The sequence below is a fragment of the Canis aureus genome, chromosome 22 (genome assembly GCF_053574225.1).
Source record: "Canis aureus isolate CA01 chromosome 22, VMU_Caureus_v.1.0, whole genome shotgun sequence".
In the NCBI taxonomy this organism is placed as follows: Eukaryota; Metazoa; Chordata; class Mammalia; order Carnivora; family Canidae; genus Canis; species Canis aureus.
The window spans coordinates 28,080,088-28,100,761 of record NC_135632.1 but is presented as its reverse complement, the minus strand read 5'-3'; the positions used below and the strand labels follow the sequence as shown (position 1 = coordinate 28,100,761).

Sequence of the window (20,674 nt, the reverse complement as noted above, 5' to 3'; positions counted from 1 at the left end):
TCTCAATGAATACTGGTCAGGTGTTTTGTAAAATGTCCCTCAAATTTGCATGTGGTTGCTCGTGATCAGATTGAAGTTATGCATAGGAATGATATCACATTTCTTGAGGCTACACAAATATCTATTTTCCCCTTCACTTTTGCCCACTAATTTTAGCTTTCCTAGGTGGATCCTGGCTACGAGTGTTTACTAGTGTTCTAATGATGACTTGCTATTTCCTTCTCTCCTTTTACATTATTAATTGAAATTCTTCTGCAAGGAGGAGTTGTCCTTTCTGCACCATTTACTTATGTATTTAATAACTTACTTATGCAGGCATGGACTTCCGAGTATTTATCTTATTTGGTTTCATAAACCAATATTTTATTTTGTGGCTGAAACAGTTTCAGCTTTGGTCATTGAGAGCTTTCACATTGGCTACTGTGTCCTTTCGACATGCCTCCATCCCGAGGACATCTTTGCTTTTTGGTACTGTAAGATCCTGCAGGCCCATCTTGTATTATCCCACCCCAGTTCTGGAATCAATCACTTCTCCAAGGGCCTAGGTAGACGTTTTAAACCACAGTAGATAGTTTTGAAGCCTCACTCAGGGAAAGCACAGAGTCAGAAAAGAAAGCTTGATGGACCATGGAGAAGCCCAAGATTCAAAGGTTGAGTAGAGAGGGGGCTGGAATCCGAAGAAGGAGGCAAAGAAGGAACCGTCAGAGAAGTAAGGGGAACTCAGACCATGGAGTCAAAGAAGCAAGAAAGCACATCTCAGCTTAACTGTAGGGTCCTGCATAAGGCATCCTATCTGTTCTCTGCCACTTCACTCCTTCCAGCCAGATATCCTTACTGCCCCGAGCTAACCAGATCCCTAACTCTGACCAAACTGCAGGAAGCACAGCCACAACTAACAAATTCAGCCCTCGGCACTCTAGGCCTTCATGCCTGTAACTGAAATGTTTATCCCTTTCTTTCTCAGGCCCAAGTCCCACTCGTCTTCCCAAAGTCTGGGCAAGTGGCACCTTTTCCTGGAAACTTTTCCCAAACTTTCAGCCTATATTTATCGTTTGCTTTTTATAAATACTCTGTGTCTTACCTCCTCAGTTAACTTAGTGTTTGGGTGACGTTCTTTTAAAAAATGTTTCTCTTTGTTTCATATTATTTCTTTCCCAACAATACTGTAGATCCTTTAGGTCAGAGGCCACATCTCATGCTCTCTGGTATGCTCAGTAGTTAGTAACATTTAAATACTTAATAGACATGTAATAAATATATGTCAGTTTAACATTCATATCAACAAATCAACCACTATAGTGAGTCTTCAAAGAAATAGTTGGGCACTGGGAAGATTCCAGGACCTATCTTATCTATTCAGGAATGTTAAAAACTACTCCTTAAGATACAAAGTTAGAATAGTTATGCAAATTGCTTATAGCTTTGATGGTATTCCAAGAAAATGTAACCCTGAGCCACGGCAATTCCTATTTCTCACCAGGAAATAATTCATCAGGATATTTATGGCTTAACTATTAATAAAATAAGTCACTATAATATTTTACACAATCCTTTCTTGATTCCTTTTAAAACAACTATCTGATTTGCTTCCATTTTTAAAAATCAACCGCCTGTTATAGAATGTAACATATAAAAGCTATTCGATTTTCAAAGGACAAGTGGGAGAATATTAATGCAATTCACTGATTTTAATGGTTAAATATCATTGTTTTTCTTGTTAAAAACAATATATACACATTGAAAAAAAATCAATATCAACAAAAAGAAAATGAGCCCATAATCCCAGCACCCAGAAACAGAGATCATTAATATTTTTTCCAGGTTTTTCGAGATAAAATTGACCTATTAACATTTTATTGTATAACATACCGTGTGTGTATATATAGGGGTTGTGTGTATATGATCATTTCATACAAATTGCCTTCTACCTTACTTTTTTCACCTAATGTTTCATATTGCTCCCATCGTTAAATATTTTCTACATTATATCTTGGTAATGGTGAATATAGGTTGGATGTATTATAATTCATTAAAGTAGTCTGTTTGGACATTAGGGTGTTTCCAATTGTCCCCCAAATATATACCATGTCATGATGAACATTATTATGCTTAATTGTGAACATACCCATATTTCCTTAGAATAAACTTGAAAAGTGAATGTCCCTGTATGAATGAACAGTTTAACATTTTTGTTTTCTAAATGGCTTCCGCCCAAAGTTGTGCCAACTGACCATCTCAATCAGTGACAATTAAAGCAACTTTCAGGCAATCTACCACTTCAAATTTTTAAGGAAACCATGCTCACCTTTAGAGAATCTCTAAGAAGATGATGAAATAAAGTTGTAATTCTTTTTTTTATTAGGGGAGGACATTTTTCCTGAAACTTGGATTAATTTTTTAATATTTTGATTTCTGATATAAAAAATGCAAAACAACACACATCATTTAGGGTGAGCTGCAAAGAAAGTACAGGTCATCTGAAATAAAGAAGTCCAAGGGGGCATGGCTGCAACTAAGAACAAGAGTGAAATTTATTAATTAGGCTCCTATTTATAAATCTCTTGCCATGAACAATTATTTTTTTAAGTACACTTTCTTGCTTTCTTGGGTATTATTAGTCTTATTTGCATGAGAGATACATATTGTGCACTTTTATTTCAGATTTGCCAATTTTTCTCATACATAAGAATCTGGTTCAGCCAACACTTGCATGTGCACAAACAATTGAGGGATAGCTGTCATATTTAAAATAAAAAATTTCACAGTACACATGTGATCAGTAAGTTATTTATTTATACTTCTTTATACACTCACCACTGCCCAAAGAATTTGAGACAAGTATATGTTCTGGAATGACAAAAATAACAAATAAAATGACATTAAAGTAAAAAACAGACCAATAGGGCCAAGAAAAAGGAAAACACAAATCCATCAACATGAACACTGGGCTTGAACTTTAAATTCGGTTCCATGAATTGTTCTTCTGTTTTTTGTTTTTCTTGTTTTTTTTTTTAATTGTTCTTCTGTTTGAGACATAAGTCTTTGTTGCTAATTCACATGTCAGATTTATTTCATTTGAAACATTAAAGTAGTAATTCTCTATTTTCCGATTATTAATATTTATTTCAAGAGAAAAATGAATACAAGTACTGAAAATAGTTGGCACATACACGTCCCCATATCCACAGATAAAAATTGAAGAGTGATATAGGCTATGATTACTTTCAAACAACTGAAAAGTTTTAAAAAAATCAGTCCACTTTCTCTTTCAAAGATCTATCTGTAAGGCAGGTGGTAAAACCAACCTACATTTTCCTTCTACTCACCTAACATCAACCATGGCTGACTAAACCTCTACAAGGTTGCCTTAAATTGAACAGTCCTTTAAACTAATACTGTATTCCTGAAGTATTCTTAAACTAATACTGTATTCTTAAAGTATAAACAAGATGAAGTTGGCATGTAGGAGAAAAGAAACGCTCTATTGATCCCTGAAGAGACATTAAGAAAGCCAAAGATCGCATAAGCAGTCTGTTTGGCAGTGGCAATAGTGCAAGGGAAAGCTATTACTAAATAGGACTGCGCCCACTGGGATGTAGGAATCTGCACACTAGATCTCATTTTGCTATTTGCAATATTATTTATATTTTCTGCAAATTGGATAATATGTATCTGTAAGATAAGCCACATTGCTTCTTTAATAAAGAAATAGTGGGTAAACGAACTAAGTGATTAGCAAAGCAAGATCTGCTTTGGTCAAGTTCATCACAACATTTATAAATCCCGTAGAAGATCGCCAGAGGGTCTACAAGACCGCCGAGCAAGTCTTCCAGAAAAACATCTTAGTTTCCATGCTGAGAGAGACTCTGAAGTGCATGTTATACCTTGGAAACTCCTGATGATGTGGGGGTAAAAACATGCATATGTGCATAAATAACATTTTACCCCCCTAGTAATGGTGTTTTGAATGGCATGAGTTGTCTCTTCAATACAGGCAAATTACCCGTTTTTCTAGCTTAAAATTTTGCAAGAACTTTTTTGTAGATTTAGAGTATGCATTGAAAAAATGATATATTCTTTTCCAGGAACTATAATCATTAGAAACTTCTGGAGGAGGGAAGAGATTCGTGTAAATTGGCACTGTACAACTCAGGAATTCCAAAAGCTGTGTTTCCTCTTTAATTGAATTTTTCTTATGTAGTGAAAGGGAATGACTACATAAATGACTTTTAGTTGGGGCTTCAAATTAAACTTCAAAAGCAGCTTTACATGTCCAGTAACCTCCTGAATAGTCCTTCTTTACCCCATCTCAGTATGTGCAATAATGTCATATTTTGATCAATATGTTTCTTCTTTGTTTTAACTGGTTTATTTTATTTTTGGTCTTACAGAGGTACTGTGCATTTCCTATGTGTCTTTAAGCATCTGGCCAGTAAGCACTTTTCTTATGCCTCCTGTGCCAAGGGAAGAGGAAATTCCTCAGAAAGGGCCTTTGACTCTTGTTACTCAGAGATCAGCAGCATGGCATCATCTGGGAACTTACTAGAAAATCAGACTAATTTGGAGTCCCCACCCCAAACCTACTGAAAAGGAATCTGCATTTTAACAAGATCTCTAAATGAAGCAAATGCAAATTAAAGTTTGAGAAGCATTGCCTTAGAGCACATTCACTCTTTCCTTTACGGGATTTTTCTTCCTGGCTATCTTTCCACTTAGAAAGAAACATAGCCGTGTGAACAGTGGCCCATTTTTAGATCCACATAAAATAAAGGTAATATTTATATTAACCTATTTATAAAGGTAATTTATATTAACCTATTTTCTATGTATTTGACCTCTTTTGTTGTCTGAAGACACCACTTTCAGGGTAGGGGGATTTGTTTTATTACAGCAAGATTATAAAGAAGGGGAAAGAAAGAGTTAATGCTCAGCCTACAACATTCAAAAAAAATTTTTTTTATTTTGCAAATATAAAACACTTGAAAGTCAAGCTTTATTAAGAAAAAAAGATTTTCTACCGTCCCTATCTTTCACCCCTTTTGCATATCACAAAGCAGGTGGATGCAGGTCATAAGTTTTTTTCCATAGAATAGAAAAGATATCTATTTCCACCTATTACCTAGGTCATGAATTTTTCCCTTCATTAGTTTTACTTGGAAATAATTGTGTATTTACAGAAGAGTATAGTATAGGGTTCTCATATATCCTACACCCAGCTTCATATAATGTTAATGTTTTCTGGACAATGATACAATAATTGGAATTAAGAAATTAACATTGGTACAATACTCAGACTTTATTTGGATCTCCCCAGTTTTTCTACCAATTTTCTTTCTTTTCCAGGGTCTAGTCTAGGATACCACATTGAACCTGGTACATTAGTCTCCTTTGCTAAGCTATGATTGCTTCTTTCCTTGTCTTTCATGATCTTACAGTTTTGAAGAGGATTAGGGAGAAGTTTCGTACAAGGTCCCTCAATGAGATCTCATATTTTCTCATGATTAGACTAAATTTATAGGTCTTTTGAGGAAGAATGTCAGATAATGTTAGGCCATGAATATTTACCCTTACTGTATAAGGATAAGCTGTGGAGGAAATAAAAAGCCAGAAGATTGCTCCTTCTGGTCTGAAGAGACAGTAGGGAAAGATGGGAGACAGAAGTAAGGCAAGTAGATAAGATGATATCAGGGTTCTAGTAATCAATATCTTTCCACATACAGCTTTTAGGGGTGAATCTTCAGGGGAAGAGCAATTTTGTAACATCTAGGTAAGTAAAGGGTGACTGGAGGCCATTGAGTTAGAGGCTCACTCCCAATTTTGGTTCTAAGCAACAGTATGTTGGTAGATCTTTAACAACCGACCTTGGGGATGCAGAGATGAGGGAGAATGGAGCTGTGATTTGTAATGTTTGCTCATTTCCCTGGTGTAAATACTTCTACCATGGCTGATTTGAAGCCATCAAGATGATATCACTGAACAGAGCTTAGGAAAGCTGTGTAGTAGTAAATTATTATATGGTATTTCTACCACACACATTTGCTAAACACAGGTTAATAGTCCAATGTAGTAAAATAAATAGGAGTTGATGCTTTTGAGTATTGATTACCTTTGCCTTCAATATAACTTGTTTAAATGTATGTTCTTATCAGTTAATTTTTAATAATGGCCATGTTGAACAACTGGAGTCCAAAATTCCTGAAAAACTAACAATTGGCAAGGTTATGAGCTCCAGCCTGGTGTGGGGCTCTGTGCTCAGCACAGAGTCGGTTTGAGATTCTCTCTCCTCTCCCTCTCCCTCTGCCCCTCCTCCTGCTCTCTCTCTCTCAAATAAATAAAATGTTTTTTTTTTTTTTTTAAAGAAAAACGAAGGCATTCCTGCCTCCTAATGGACTTTATGTGGGAAACAGGAGTCTCTGCATCTTCTTACTTTCCAGGAGATAACTGGTAGACTAGCAGCTATCTAGGAGCAGGGAAAGAGGCCATGGGGATGGAACTTAGCTACTACAGGAAATGTTCAGGGCTATGGCAGCACACATCATTCCTAAAGATCAGATGGGACCTCCTTGCATTTCAGTCATCCCCATTCCAGAGAAAAAAAATTAATCCGAGGAGCATTGAGTATCTAGAGGATGGTGTATGGTACAAAGGTGCCACAAGGATAAAATAATACACCCTAGCCGCCCCCACCCTGTATACCCAAATACTATCTTGGCAAAGAGAAGAAAGAGGGGGGTAAAGAACCTGAGAAAGACTGGGTCATCTAAACAGCGTTATTCAAAATGTGGTCTGTGGGCCCGTGCCAGTCCACAAACTATCACTGGTCTGAATTGAGATAAATACAAGTAAGAGTTGGTATTTAGAAACTTTTATCACAACATTGCCAGGATATCACAACATGTGACCAGAGGATTTGTCTTGTTGAACAAGATACAGCCCAGTTCAGATGTGTTGAACTGACAGTGCAAGTTGCCCGTAACACAAGCCGCATACTGGTCATACACATGAGGACCATGTATTTGATCCAAGCTACAACAGAAGGATCAACCAATTTGAGAAGTATTAATTGAAGATTTTTGAAATCATCACCTTTGGACGGTAATAAAATGCTGAATAGCTTGAATCAGAGGTTGTAAAGTGTGTTCCCTGGACCAATAATATCAGCATCAACTGGGAACTCCTTAGAAATGCAAATTCTAAGTTTCTACCAGATGTACCGAGTCAGAAACCCTGGGGGTGGGCCCAGCAATCTGTGTTTTAACATGCCCTCTAGGTGATTCTGCTGCATGTTTGAGTTTAAGAACCACTGGTTAGAATGTTTAAAGTCAAAGAATTATGCTCAAGCTGGAGGAAAATGAAACACTATTAATTAAGTGCAAATTATTCCTGCTAGAATGCAGAGCTGGAGCCCATGAAGATCAGACCAGGTAGAGAAATAGAAAGAAAACCGAACTTGCTTTGCATATCTGAGTGATACGCAAGTGAGTGAGGCCAAGATGCTAAAGCTGAGTACTTTTAATGGGTGATCCTTTTTTATCTTTCTCTGAAAGCTTACCCACAGTGCTATGACTCCACATTTTCAAGCATAATTCATTTCCCAGCCTACATTGTCGTCGTTGTTGTTGTTTACCAAAACAGGGTCGCGGTATAGGAACAGAAGAATATTTCTCTAGCTTTCCTCTCCACATAATTGCTGGATTTCTGGCTTTCCTACATTCCTACAACTGCTATTAGTAATAGCTCAGGAGGCCCTTCTTGGCTATTTTGTGTCATCTGTCCTTTTCCCTCGCTGCTTTCAATTCGTGGTACCCCTAGGACAGAATTTTCTCAGTGCTTCTGCTCCTTCTCAGGTGGGGTTGACGCAGTTTCAGCTTAGGATCTGGTCAACTTGGGCATTAGCTAGATCTCTGGCAAGAAATTCTCTCTGCTCCCCAGCAGTGCTACCACTGCTGCATTTTCTCACTGCGGGATGCCACCCAGGCTCACAGGACCTTGTAAGGCAGTCTTTCTCAACCTGTGTGCTTGCAAATCACCTGGGCCTCTTGCTGTCAAGCAGGTCTGATCCGGTAGGTTTAGGGTGGGCCTGAGGAGCTGCATTTCTAACATGCTCCCAGGTGATACTGATGTTGCCAGTCTGTAGACAATGTTTTGAGAAATAAGGTTTAGAGCAGTGATTTTTCTGCTTTCACAAGGATTTCTCCCCAGGTCTTCAACACAGCTGAGGGAGTATAGTTGTAGGGTGACCGACTGCCCTGGTTTGATGGGGATTGTCCTGAACATCCTGAGTCCTGAGCAAACCCAGGTGATTGGTCATCCCAGTGGTCATAAACCACTTGGGAACAGCCCTTATCCTTCTCCTCCCTACTCTCTCCCCACCGGACACTTGTATCTTGGGCTTCTAGACTCTTTCTAGAGAAAGCTGCTTTCCCTTGAGGCTCTTCATTTCTCCTCCACATAATGCCCTCCCCTTTGACAGACCTGTCTCCACCAACCCTAAATACAGAGCTGCATTTTCAGCCGGCGTAGCTAGTTAGGCCAGGCATTAGGAAGAGTTGCCCATTTATCTTGGTATGGAAGGTTCCATTTCATGCATTCCCACAGCTGGTCAGGACTAAGAGGCCTCTCTAAGATCAATTAGGACCATATTTGACAGTTAACTCATGTGTTTTCACAGAAACTTTCTCATCCTGCCTGGTCTCTGTACACCAAGCAGGTTTCTCTGGCGCCTGGGAGCAATGCCTGCTCTGTTTCACCTTTTAGCTGATAATGTGGATATTATCTGGAAGCAGGAAAAATCAAAATCTTTCACTCTGGGGCTTGGCAAATACAATGTGTTTTCTAGTATTTCCAATGGTGCTTTTTTACACTGAAGCTATAAATTCTTTTAGGCAAAGCTTCATGCCTCATCATCCTAGAAATACAGCTCTGATTATATCCATCCCCAGCTAAAAACCTTCATTAGCACTGAATTTACAGCAGAAAAATTTCCAAACTCCGCATGTTAGTACAAAGCAATGGTTCTCAAAAATTTACCTTGCACCAGAATGAACCAACCATTGGGTACCACTTGACCTTGACCAAAACCAAGAGGTATTGACAAAACAGATTGCTGGCCCTGCCCCTGAGTTTCAGATTCCGTGGGCCTTGGTTGGGACCCGGGAACTTGCTTTTCTAATGACTTTTTAGGTGATACTGTTGCTGCTGGTCCACTGCATTCCACGCATCCACCCAGCTAGGGGTTACACTCCTAACACCCAGCTCTACCACATATTTTCAAAGACAACCCTTTATTCTTGTTCATATTATATGTTTTCCCACTCTGTGCTTTTGTTTTGTTTCATTCATTTATTTACTCACTTACCCTCTTAGTCTGCTCAGGCTACTGTAACAAAACACCACACCTAGATGGCTTAAACAAGACATTTATTGTTCACAGTTCTGATGGCTGGGAAGTCCAAGATCAAGGTACCAGTAGATTCAGTTCTTGGTGAGGGCCCTCTTCTTGGCTTGCAGATGGCTGCATTCTCACTGTATGTATCATCACATGGTGGGGAGAGAAAATGCTGGTGTCTCCTCGTCTTCTTGTAAGAGCACTAATTCTATCATGGGGCTCCCTCCTCATGACCTCATATAAACAGAATTACCTCCCAAAGGCCCCACTTCCTAATACTACCACATTAGGGGGTGGGATTTCAACATATGAATTTTGGAGGGGAAGCAAATGTTCAGTCCATAATAATCATGGATTCATTCACTCAGTCAATGGTTCACTGTTTCATCAAAATATTCCCCCTCTTTATTGACATATGATTGGCAAATAAAAATTGTAAATATTTAAGGTTTATAGTGTGATTTTTTTGATACACTTCATCAAACAGTTTTTTAAAGACCAATGTAACTGATCCTGTCAAATCCTCTCATGGAGCTTATGGTACAAGGTAAGAGAGAAAAAATTTACCATTTTTCATTCACACAGTGCTTCAGGGTTTCCAAAGAGAACGCACATGCAAGCTCCCCTTTGATCTTCTCTAGACCCCTGAAAGACCAATGGAACAGAGATTATTTTACACATTTCATAGATAAAGAAATTGATGTCCAGGAAGTAGTTCAACCAAGGTATTGCCAACCCACGTTTTTCCAGTCCCATGTTAGTATTTTTTTCCACCCAATCACACTACTTCAGTCTTGGTTCACTGTATCCCCTCTCTCCCCGCAGCGCAAATTGTATTTCTTCTTTAAAGCCTAATCTGTCACTACCTCCTCTATGAAGCTGTCTGTGATAACTCTAGTTAAAATAATTTCTCCTTCCAATAAATAAAGATAACACTTTGTCTCTCTACTGGCATTTTTAAAAAATATAGAACTTCTCTTTCTAGATCCCAGTCTCCATGAGAATAGGATCAATACCTCACTCTCCTTTATGTCTCCCATAGCACTCAGCTCTTAGCTTACAGTAGATGCCCATTGAAACTCTAAGAAATGAAAAAAGAATAAAGGTTGGAGATGAAAATTCCACCTACTTTCTGAGTCAATGGTTATATTCATTAGATAATCAATGAAGAATAATATATTTGAAGACAAAAGTAGAGTTCTGTGTTATCTCTATTCTCTATCTCCCTAAATAGGGGTAGGGAGTGAAGTGATTGCAGGGTGTCAGGTGTTTTGTGTTATGACATTTTGCCTTCATAACCTACCAGATAAATACTATTGCTCCTGTTTTCAACTGGAGATACTGAAGCCCCCAACTGTTTAACAATTCCCCCAAATTCAGACACCGGTGGCATGTTAGAGAGGGGACCATACCCAATTCTATTTAACCTCATGTGGCAATTATGAACACATGAAATCACCTCCAGTTTTACTATAACAATAATAAATTGTCCAGCACTTTTCTACATAAGAAATGAATTCATTGTAGTAATAATCTTGAGGTCATCTTTTAGTAACATAATCTCTCACCTTATTATTGCCTTGTCATTGATTCACCATTTGTTGAATCTTTTGATCCATTGCAAAAGGGGAAAGGAATTTCACTAATACCATGTGACCAGTCATCACTAATTGTGAAATGCTGGCCTGTCACTTAGACAGTGAATCTCTCTTAACAAGTGGTATTGTGTATAACAGAACATGCCTATTAGGGAAGAGAGCAGGAAAGGTTTGTGGTAAATCCTGGAAGAAAGTGGGGATGGGGTAGATAAATCCAGAGATAGATCCAGTTCCATGAATAACCCCAAAAGGAACAATGACTTTAGCAACATAAAGCTAAGATATTAAAGCAATTTGTTAGACATTTACCATATCATAGAGCTGAGAATTCTTAGAGTTTAACCAAAGGACATTGCTAATGAACATCACAGGGCCTTGGCATAGGCAGGTAGGAGACAGACAGCATTCAGGAAATAGATAACTCACCTAGGAGGGCTTATCCCGGGATTCTGCAGCCAAAGTCTTACAAGAGCAGAGACCTACAACATCCTGAAAAACAGATAGACACATCAAAGGTGATTATTCTCACAAATGTATGAAATACCAATTTGCATCCTTTCCTCTTATAGGTACTGCAATATTCTACCTGGCAAGCACCTGTTAATTTTTAATTGGCGAGAGTTATTGCAAGATCTTATCATTTCATTAGCCATTAAGACAACTAACAGTAAATCTTGGCATCTAATAGACTTTTTTTAAAAAAACAATTTCAATGAAACTGTTTCAAGGAATGAAGAAATTCTATAAAAATCTTCCAAACTTTTTGGATCTGTCAGGTGGAAAAAAGTTTCAAAGCACATTTTCAGGCCCCCGGAGTGTTCAATTCAGAAAAATCAAGATACAACAAATGTCCCATTTCATAAACAACCTTCTATTATTATTCAGACTGTCAGATCAGGGAGCCAGTAAAAAGTCATTCATCCAGAAAAGGGTAAAAATTGGGGAAATAGATAAATATTTTCTCTAAATCACTGACGATTATGTTAATATAATATTGGCTTTGAGGGGCAGTTTCAATCACTCTGGTCCTCAGAGATAAGACACTAGCAGGGAAGCTGAACTTTTCTAAAATAAAAAACATCAGACATTTGATTATCACTGTTTCTTGGAAAGGGTTCAGAAGTGCTTCCTCAGCCAATGGATCTTGGTTCCTAGACATCTCTGCATTGGGGAATTCAAAGTAAGGACAAGGATCTATATATAGAAACAAAACCTGTTGCTAATGTGCGTGCATATCAAAGGACTGGCAGGAGGGAATTGTCATTCTGTCTGGTCTAAAACGAGGTTTCTTTGTAAAATAACAGTAACCATACTAGATCATGCTTACATATTTAACTTTCAAACACAGTTCTAAATACATTTTAAGCATATTTAATCTTCACAATCACACTATGAGATAATTACTATCATTATCCTCATTTTACAGGATAAGCTTGGAAACTTAGAAACAAAAGTTCAACAACCTGCCCAAGGTCACACACCTAGTAAGTAGTGACACGGGCAGTCTGGCCCCAGAGCCTGCGCTCTTACCCAATATACTCTACTGCTTTTTTATATATATACAGTGGTATTTTATATATGAAGCAAAATTATATATATGTGTGTGTGTGTGTGTATATATAAATCACACATTAAAATTTTGAGAAAATGAAATATGGAAGAAGAGAAAAGGAAGATGTGCCACTAATTTGAAGCAAAATTTTATATATATATGCATATATATCACAGATTAAAATTTTGGGAAAATGAAATATGGAAGAAGAGAAAAGGAAGATGTGCTACTAATTTCACATAATTATCATTAGCTTTGGGGATATTTGCTTTCAATCATATTTATATGCATTTTTTTATCTGTTGTAATTCTAGGATTTTGATTCTTTTCATATTATATCAGAAATATTTCCTATGCTATTAAAAGTGTTCATGATTAATATTACATAGACTAGATATATTACTCATTGGCAAGTCTCCAGTTGTTAGCTATTTAGGCTGCTTCCAACAGCCCAGGGCAAATTCAAGTGCAGGCTGTGGAGCCAGAGAGCCTGGTTCAAATGTTTGTTTCTCTACTCACTAGCTATGTAATCTTGAGCAAGCTACTTGACATCTCAATGTTTCAGTTTTCTTATCTGTAAAATGAGGATATTAGTTGGTAACTACCTCTACCTACTTGGGTTTTTGTGAGAATTAATTACAGTAATTGAAGTAATGCACTTAAACATTGTCTGCACAGGTATTAATATCAGAAGTAAGTCTGTAGTGAACATCTTTATACATAAAATAATTAGATTAAAAAAATGATTTCCTAGACATAAGATTACTGAGTCAAAAGATATGAATCTTTTTTTGTTCTAATATTTAATTTACATTGCCAAAGCAGTTCCACAAAGTGTTATATAGATTTATATGCCACCAGTTATGTAAGAAGAAACCATTTTCCAGCATATTTTGCTGACTGGGTATTAACATTAAACCTTCTATTCCTTTGCCTTCCAGTTCATCAATCTGTTCTTCAGCTGTTGCTGTTTCTAATCTGCTCTTAAACCCATCCATTGAATTTTAAATTTGTCAGTTCATTTCTCAATTCCAGAATTTCCATTTGATTTTTATCCATAATTACCAATAATATGCTGGAATTCCCTGTCTTCTTGCCTAATTTTGTTAATTTATTAGTCACAGATATTTTAAAGTCTATTATCTGGTCGGTAGGTATGGCTAGTGATTTTATTGCCAGACATTATGTATGAAACACTGTAGAGATAATTTGAGCATCTGGGGGATCATGTCTTTGTCAAGTGGTATTTTACCTTAGCTTCTAACAGTTAGGGAAGTGAGATCTCTTATGGATTCTCTGCACTCTGGGTTCTCCACTTCTCAAGCCCTCTCTGTCTTGAGTCTCTGGGATGCTTTTAAACAAATATTTGCCAGATTTTATGCAGGTTTTCCACTTTCTCTCAGAGGATAAGTTGATCTAAATGAAAATAATCCATAACAGCTGGGAATGTAAATCCTTGACATTAATTTTAAAATAATTGATTAAACCTAAATACAGCTTATTTTTGTTTGAGTGTGTATTCAATTGATTATTACTAAGGCTGAATGTTTTTGTTTGCAAATGTGTTATATTTCATCTTTTGTGAAATGTGATTTTAGTCTTATCTCATATGTTGACTAAATACGATTCTATTCTTATCTCATGTATTAGTTCTTAGCTGTGGAGTTTGTATGAGATATTGTTAATAATATGATTACTATGTTCAAATAATTGTTATGTTCAAATAATTGTATCTAGCCTACTGTTTGTTTTATTCCTGTCTTAATATAACCAAATCTATTTTATCTTTACTTTGCAATTTGTTACAGCATCCTAAGCCTATAAAACAAATTCCTTTAGGCTTTCTATAGTTTGAGTTTTGCTACTTTATTGTACGTGTACCATGAGTATAAATTGATTTTTTTCAGTTAATCAGTCCATATATTATAAAATATTTTCCCTTCCCATTGAGTTGTGTTCTGACATTATCATATATTTCATTATTATATAAGATATAATTTATTTTGACCACATATTTTGCCTTTTTAATGCCAGTATCACATGGTTTTAATTATAACTTTATAATATATTTTAATATTTGATAAGATTAGTCTGTCTTCATTACTTTTCTTTCTCAGAACTGATTTCTACTATTCTTGCCTACTTTCTTTTTCCAGATTTATGTCAAAATCACATTCCTCTCACCATTACCTCAATACGTGAAAAACAAAAGACACATTATTACTAGAATTCCCATTAAGTCTATACTTTGGAAAGAATTAACAATTTTAAAGTGTTATTTTTAAGCCAGAAACCAATATTTTGATTAATTTAATATTTTTATAGCTCTCAAAAAGTTTTATTTACATAGGTAACATATTTCTGTTTACGGTCAGAGTTTTATATATTTTGTTGCTTTGTAAAATAAATCTCTCTTAGAGGTTTACATTTAAGCTAATGGTTGCTAATATTTATAAATATTACTGATTTATGTTAATAGTCATATGTCTGTAATATTTTACTAATTTATTAAGTCTATTCTTATTTTTGTTCACATCTTTGGGTTTTCAAGCTATAAAAATATTTTTCCAGTCACAATAATAGTGTCTATTTTTTTCATTCTTTATAGGTCTTTTTTCTTTATTATTTTTTTTAAAGATTTTATTTATTTATTTGAGAGAGAGAGAGAGAGAGAAAGAGAGAGAGAGCAAGGATACGAGTGGGGTGAGAAGGAGTAGAGGGAGAGGGAGAAGCAGATTCCCTGCTGAGAAGGGAATCCCTCTCAGGGCTCCATCCTAGGACACCAGGACTATGACCTGAGCTGAAGGCAGATACTTAACTGACTGGGCCACCTGGGTGTCCTGAGGTCCTCTTTCTTTAGTATGTTTTATTATGCTGATAAGGGCTTTAAAAATAATGTTTAATAACATTATTATGACAGAACCATTATACCAACTCTACCCCACCCCTGTTTTTAAACATATATATTTCTAGTATTTTTACATTATTTTAATATTGACTATTAGTTAAAAATATTGTTATTATGCTAAAAATAGTTTATTTTTTCTTTTTATCATTTTATCAGGAATAAGTATTAAATTTTATCCAATGCTTTACAAAACAATCTATGAAAATAACCATTTATTTCCTATTTAAGAATATGAAATGTTCATTAGTTTAGTTTCTAACTTTGTTAAGTTTTGCACTGTTTGGGAATACATTATTTTCATTTTTTTGCTACAATGAGCTCTACTGCATTTTTAAAAAAGCATGTTAAATTATTTTAGATTTATGCTTATTTAATGCATTATTTTTCAGTACCATTATTCCTTTATATTACATTAATAATAGTTATAAAATAGCCCTTTTTGCCTTATTTACTTTTTTTGAAAAAAATTCTGTTCGTGACCATGTTAGGCTGCAAAATCTTTGCCCTTTAAAAAAGTATTTCCATGTCATTTTTCTTTAAGTATGACTCTTAAGCACCACCAAATCATAATACTTTCATTTTAATTTAATGTGAAGATCTTTCCATTTGAATAGAAAAATTTAAGACATTTATACTTGTCATAATTTCTTAAGCTTGACTGAACTTATTTCATACTTTCTTCTTTTCAATAATTCCTTATTGTTTCCTTTCCATTTTGTCTTTTGAACTGTTTTGTTTATTTTATCTCCTACAATTATTTATAAAATAGATATTCTTCTTCCCATTCAACTAGTATCTATATTAAATTATTCACAACTATCCTCAAATGCATTTTTATCCAATGATTTAAAAATAAAGCAACAGCGGTGCCTGGGTGGCTCAGTCAGTTAGGCATCGGACTCTTGATTTCAGCTCAAGTCATGATCTCATAAGTTATAAAACTGAGCCCCATGTTGCGCTTTCCTGGTCACTGAGGATTCTGCTTGAGATTCTATCCCTCTGCTCACCCTCCCCTTCTCCTTCCCTACCCCTAGTTCATGCATGCACTCTCTCTCTCTCTCTCAAATAAATAAATAAATCTTTAAAAAAAATAAATAAAAATAAAGCAACAGCCTCTAATGCTTTTGTTTTCTCCATCTCCTCTTCCTCACTGTGGTTATTAGTTACAGACTATTCTTTTAAAAATTTAAAAACCTCCTTTTAGGATTATTTTATTAGAAACATTGCCCCCTTAGTAAAGAAAAACATCTAGTCACTAACATCAATTCTTAATTCACTTCAATTTTACCTATATTTTATTCATTTATTACTTCGTCTTGACCCTCAATTCTTAGTCAGTGCCAAGCTTTTTTCTTGGAATTTCCGTTCTTGATTTTTTATATATCTGAACGCTTAGTGATCTAGACAAAGCTCTTTGCAATTTTTGCAAAGTACTCTTAGTTGTTATGCCTTCCAACACCTTCCCAGTTTAAATATATTCTTCCATTGCTTTTATATATGAGCCAATAATTGGTTATGCATAATACTTAAAGAATCAAGCTTGTTTTGCTTAAAATTATGTAAAAGTTTACCTATAGACTAGTTATGAAGTTTTTCTTCTGTATCTCTAATTTCTGCAAAACAGAAATTTCATCTACTGAAATTTTCATTTAGTCATAATCTATTCTTATTTTTACCTGTTCTTGTTTAATTAAAAACAATATAGTCCCTCCTGCTATATTGTTATAATTACATTCCTAAAAAGCCTCATATTATCAGAAGGTTATTATAAAAACAATTATTTCAAGGAGAAAAGGGGCTGGGGCTAAGTAGTTTCAAATGCACAATAATAAGATAATTTCACCACCATAATTTCAATAAATGCATTTTTATATTTCTAAGTATTTTTAACTCAAATTGTAAGTAATAAGTTGGTCTATCAAAACCAGTAAATATGATTCTCAACATTGCCAATCAAGTAATGTAAGACTTACAGTGTAAAGTAAACCCAGATCTTAGATAATGGGTTACTAGGACCATAAAATAAAGTATCTTACAGTTTGTAGCTCTCCAAGGTAAAGAAAAATCTATAGTACCAACTGATCAACCAGCCATTCAAACAAATCTATTTCAAATATTTTTATGTAGTAACTGGATTTCTACATATATAACTATAGTTCTAATTATGCCATCATGCTAAAGCCAATAATAGCATATATAATGCAAATGATGTACCTTAATGTATCCATGATGCTGTCTCCAATTCCATCTATAAAAGTCACAGGAAGTGGGAAAAATGATTGAACTTGCATATGGAAACAACCAGTTTCTGGTATACTTCATGTGCTAGAATATGTTCATTGTTCCATTTTCAAAAACTGCAAGGACATCCAACAGAGTGGGAGCCCAAGAGAAGACCCCATGTCTTTAATGTGCTTCCACAAAATTCCTCTTTTCTAAGCTTGAAGATCAGCTTCTAGCATTTATAATATATTTCAAGTCATTGGTGCACAAAGCCCAAGAAGCCATCAAAGGGGAAGTCTTCTGCTTGACCATTAAATTTTGGAAATGCAATGCTGGCCAGTAAAGACTTATACTCTGCTAGCATAGGAAAATCCCAAAGTGTGTCAGGGCCAGCAACATAGAAGGCCACAGGAGCATGTTAGAGAGCAGACTGGAATTGATGAAGTGGACTCTTCATTCTTTCCACTCTCTAGAATATGCTTATTTCTTCTCTTTTTATTGTTGATTCATAAAATTCTTTTTCAGGTGGTTCTAAATCCTTTAAAAGTAATTCACCAGAAGAATGTTCATATACTGCAACTTATTTGTGTCTTCCCAGAAGTTTCCCCAAATTGGAATCTTAAAATATGCATATTGGGATGAAAAAAAAACAGCTTAAAAACAGTTTTGTTAAATGTCTGTTTTTTTAATTTAATGAATGATTTTAAAAATTAGCTTTATTGTTTTTTAATTTACCATCTGTTAACTCAATAAATATGAGTTCTTAAAGTTAACCTAATTGTCTTGGAATTTGCTGTTTTTGAAGCTGATTAAAGTTATTTAAATTAATTTTATTGTATATCCAGACTAGAACAAAGCATGTCTGCATTTGAATAGATCTTGGCTAATAATTTACAAATAAATGTGCCCATTTTTAAAACAGACTAATTTTGTTTATGGTCCTTAATATATATCAGTCAACTAGAGATGCAGAGATGCTGATATTAGACACTCAAAGGGATAGTATATTAATACACTGAAACTAGTAACCATTAAAAACTGACCAAGTAGAAATTTCCATCAACTCTGTTTTTTGTCTAATAAAGAGGAAGTGTAGAGAGAATATCAACTGGAATGCTATTTCTTTTCACTCTACATTCTCATGGATAAAAGGAGTTGCTATGTTTCTTAAATATCATCCTGCCTCTGGTCATAGTTTATTAACTAAGGGTGGTCACTGGATCCAAATGAGCCAATCAGACTCATCCCTAAGAACTATGAAGACAGAATGATGGCCCTTTCTCTGGGTGGCTTGACTGAAACATCCATGGTTCAAGAGCAGGTGGCAATCATGATCTGCTATGTAACTGAGGAGACAAAGGAACTGACTGTATTGCCACGAGAAAGAGAAGAAATATGGAGAAAGAGGAATGACTGGGTTCTCTGTAGCACTTGAATGCATTTATTCCTGAAACCACACTTCACCGTTAACTTTGGATTCCACAAAAAGCTCGTGTGCTTTTCCCTTTCTGCTTAAGCTCACAGAGTCAGTTTCTATCATTTATAAGTCAAAATAACTTGAACTAATGCACAGGAGAGGAAATCTCACTGGCAGTAATGATTGTTTAATCATAGGTTGTTAGGCTATACTCCTCCCTCTGCTTTCCTTCAGATGGGTTCTTAATTTTAACATTTAATTTAGCTAGTCTTTCTTTTATGGTTATTGCTTCTTTGGCTTATCTAAGAAACTTTTGTCTATCTCCAAGTAATGTTTTCCTCCAAAACTTTATGGTCTTAATTCTACATTTAGATCTATAATCCACTGGCAATGAATTTTTGTGTATGGTATGAGGTAGGGATCAAGGTTTTTCATTTGTTTCTTTGTTTCTGTATGGATATCTAGTTATCCTAGCACCATTTGCTGAAAACACTTTCTTTTGTGTATTGGGTTACTTTGGTGGAGGTGGAAGTTGGGGAGGTGGGGTCATCTGAAGCCATCTGAAACTAAACTAATGACTCAATATTAAAACGTTGAGGCAGACTTATTTTATTAACCTTATTAATGAGTTAAGAAAATACAAGTAACTTCCTCACTTAAAAGAATGAGTTAATAATTCATCAGAATTTACTTCTTCTATAAACTTGCATGTAATATACCTAAAATATATCTCATGACTAATAGTCAAATCTGTTTTCTTTTCCATGCTGTTGCTGGTTTACCCCTTTCCATTGTCCATATAATATGCATCCATTTATGTTCCAAATATTAAAAAGGAGCCAGGCATACTAAGATCCAGGCTAGGACTATGTCTATTACATGGAACAAACTACATATGTCCAAGAATACTAAATAAAACAAAACCGATAACCAAGTCAAACCAGGTTTCAACTGCTGGTCCTGTGTGTCCCTTTTCTGTATACCATACCTGGAACTTTTACTGCCTTTTCAATTGTATACATCAGCTTCTAAGTTGTCTCATGAAGATCTAAAAGTAATAATATTATTGTATGTTCGAGATGACCTCAAAATGATCTCAAAATCCGTTGATTCTCAATGTGCAAGTCACAGATGACCTACAGACAAATCATCTTCATGACACACATAAAAATATTTAATATTTGCCCAAAACTCTGGGATAAATGTATGAGGCAATTGGCTCAGAAACTCTGAGTATCCTAAGCCCTTCCCAGGCTCTGGTGGGTAGGCTGAAAGTACTTCTAGAAAATGTACTGTAGTGGATGGAAAATCTATAGGTTTGTCTAATAAGAATTTCCTATTTCTGGAAAAATTATCCCCAATTTATCTTGGAGAACAATACCTCCCCAAATCCCAGCCTATACAGTTTGGGTGTAATTCTTTTGGTGGAAACTTTGAGAAAGAGGAGTGTACTTTTGTTGGAGTTTCTACATCAAGAAGAATAGAAGCTTGGAGGGACTAGCTTAATACAGTAAAGGGAAAACTAGACTAAGAATAAAGTTAAAACAGAAGTTGACACAGAAGAAAGCAGAAACAAGAGATAGTTGGT

The 20,674-nt window shown here is 35.5% G+C and overlaps 1 protein-coding gene across 12 annotated transcripts in view; it reads right to left on the bottom strand.

The window, feature by feature from the left end:
• Positions 1 to 20,674, bottom strand: part of LOC144293956 (uncharacterized) — a 53,494-nt gene that overhangs the window by 4,697 nt on the left and 28,123 nt on the right. For 5 of the 12 annotated variants that reach the window (XM_077865343.1, XM_077865339.1, XM_077865336.1 and 2 more), the window contains 4 exons: positions 17,661 to 18,287; positions 13,791 to 13,954; positions 11,413 to 11,475; positions 9,956 to 10,033 (listed from right to left, as the gene is read on the bottom strand). The gene's annotated coding sequence lies outside the window, so the exon portion shown is untranslated. Of the gene's footprint in view, positions 1 to 9,403; positions 9,526 to 9,955; positions 10,034 to 11,412; positions 11,476 to 13,790; positions 13,955 to 17,660; positions 18,288 to 20,074; positions 20,223 to 20,674 lie in introns of those variants that run through there. The other 7 variants (XM_077865346.1, XM_077865345.1, XM_077865340.1 and 4 more) reach the window with 6 other exon arrangements.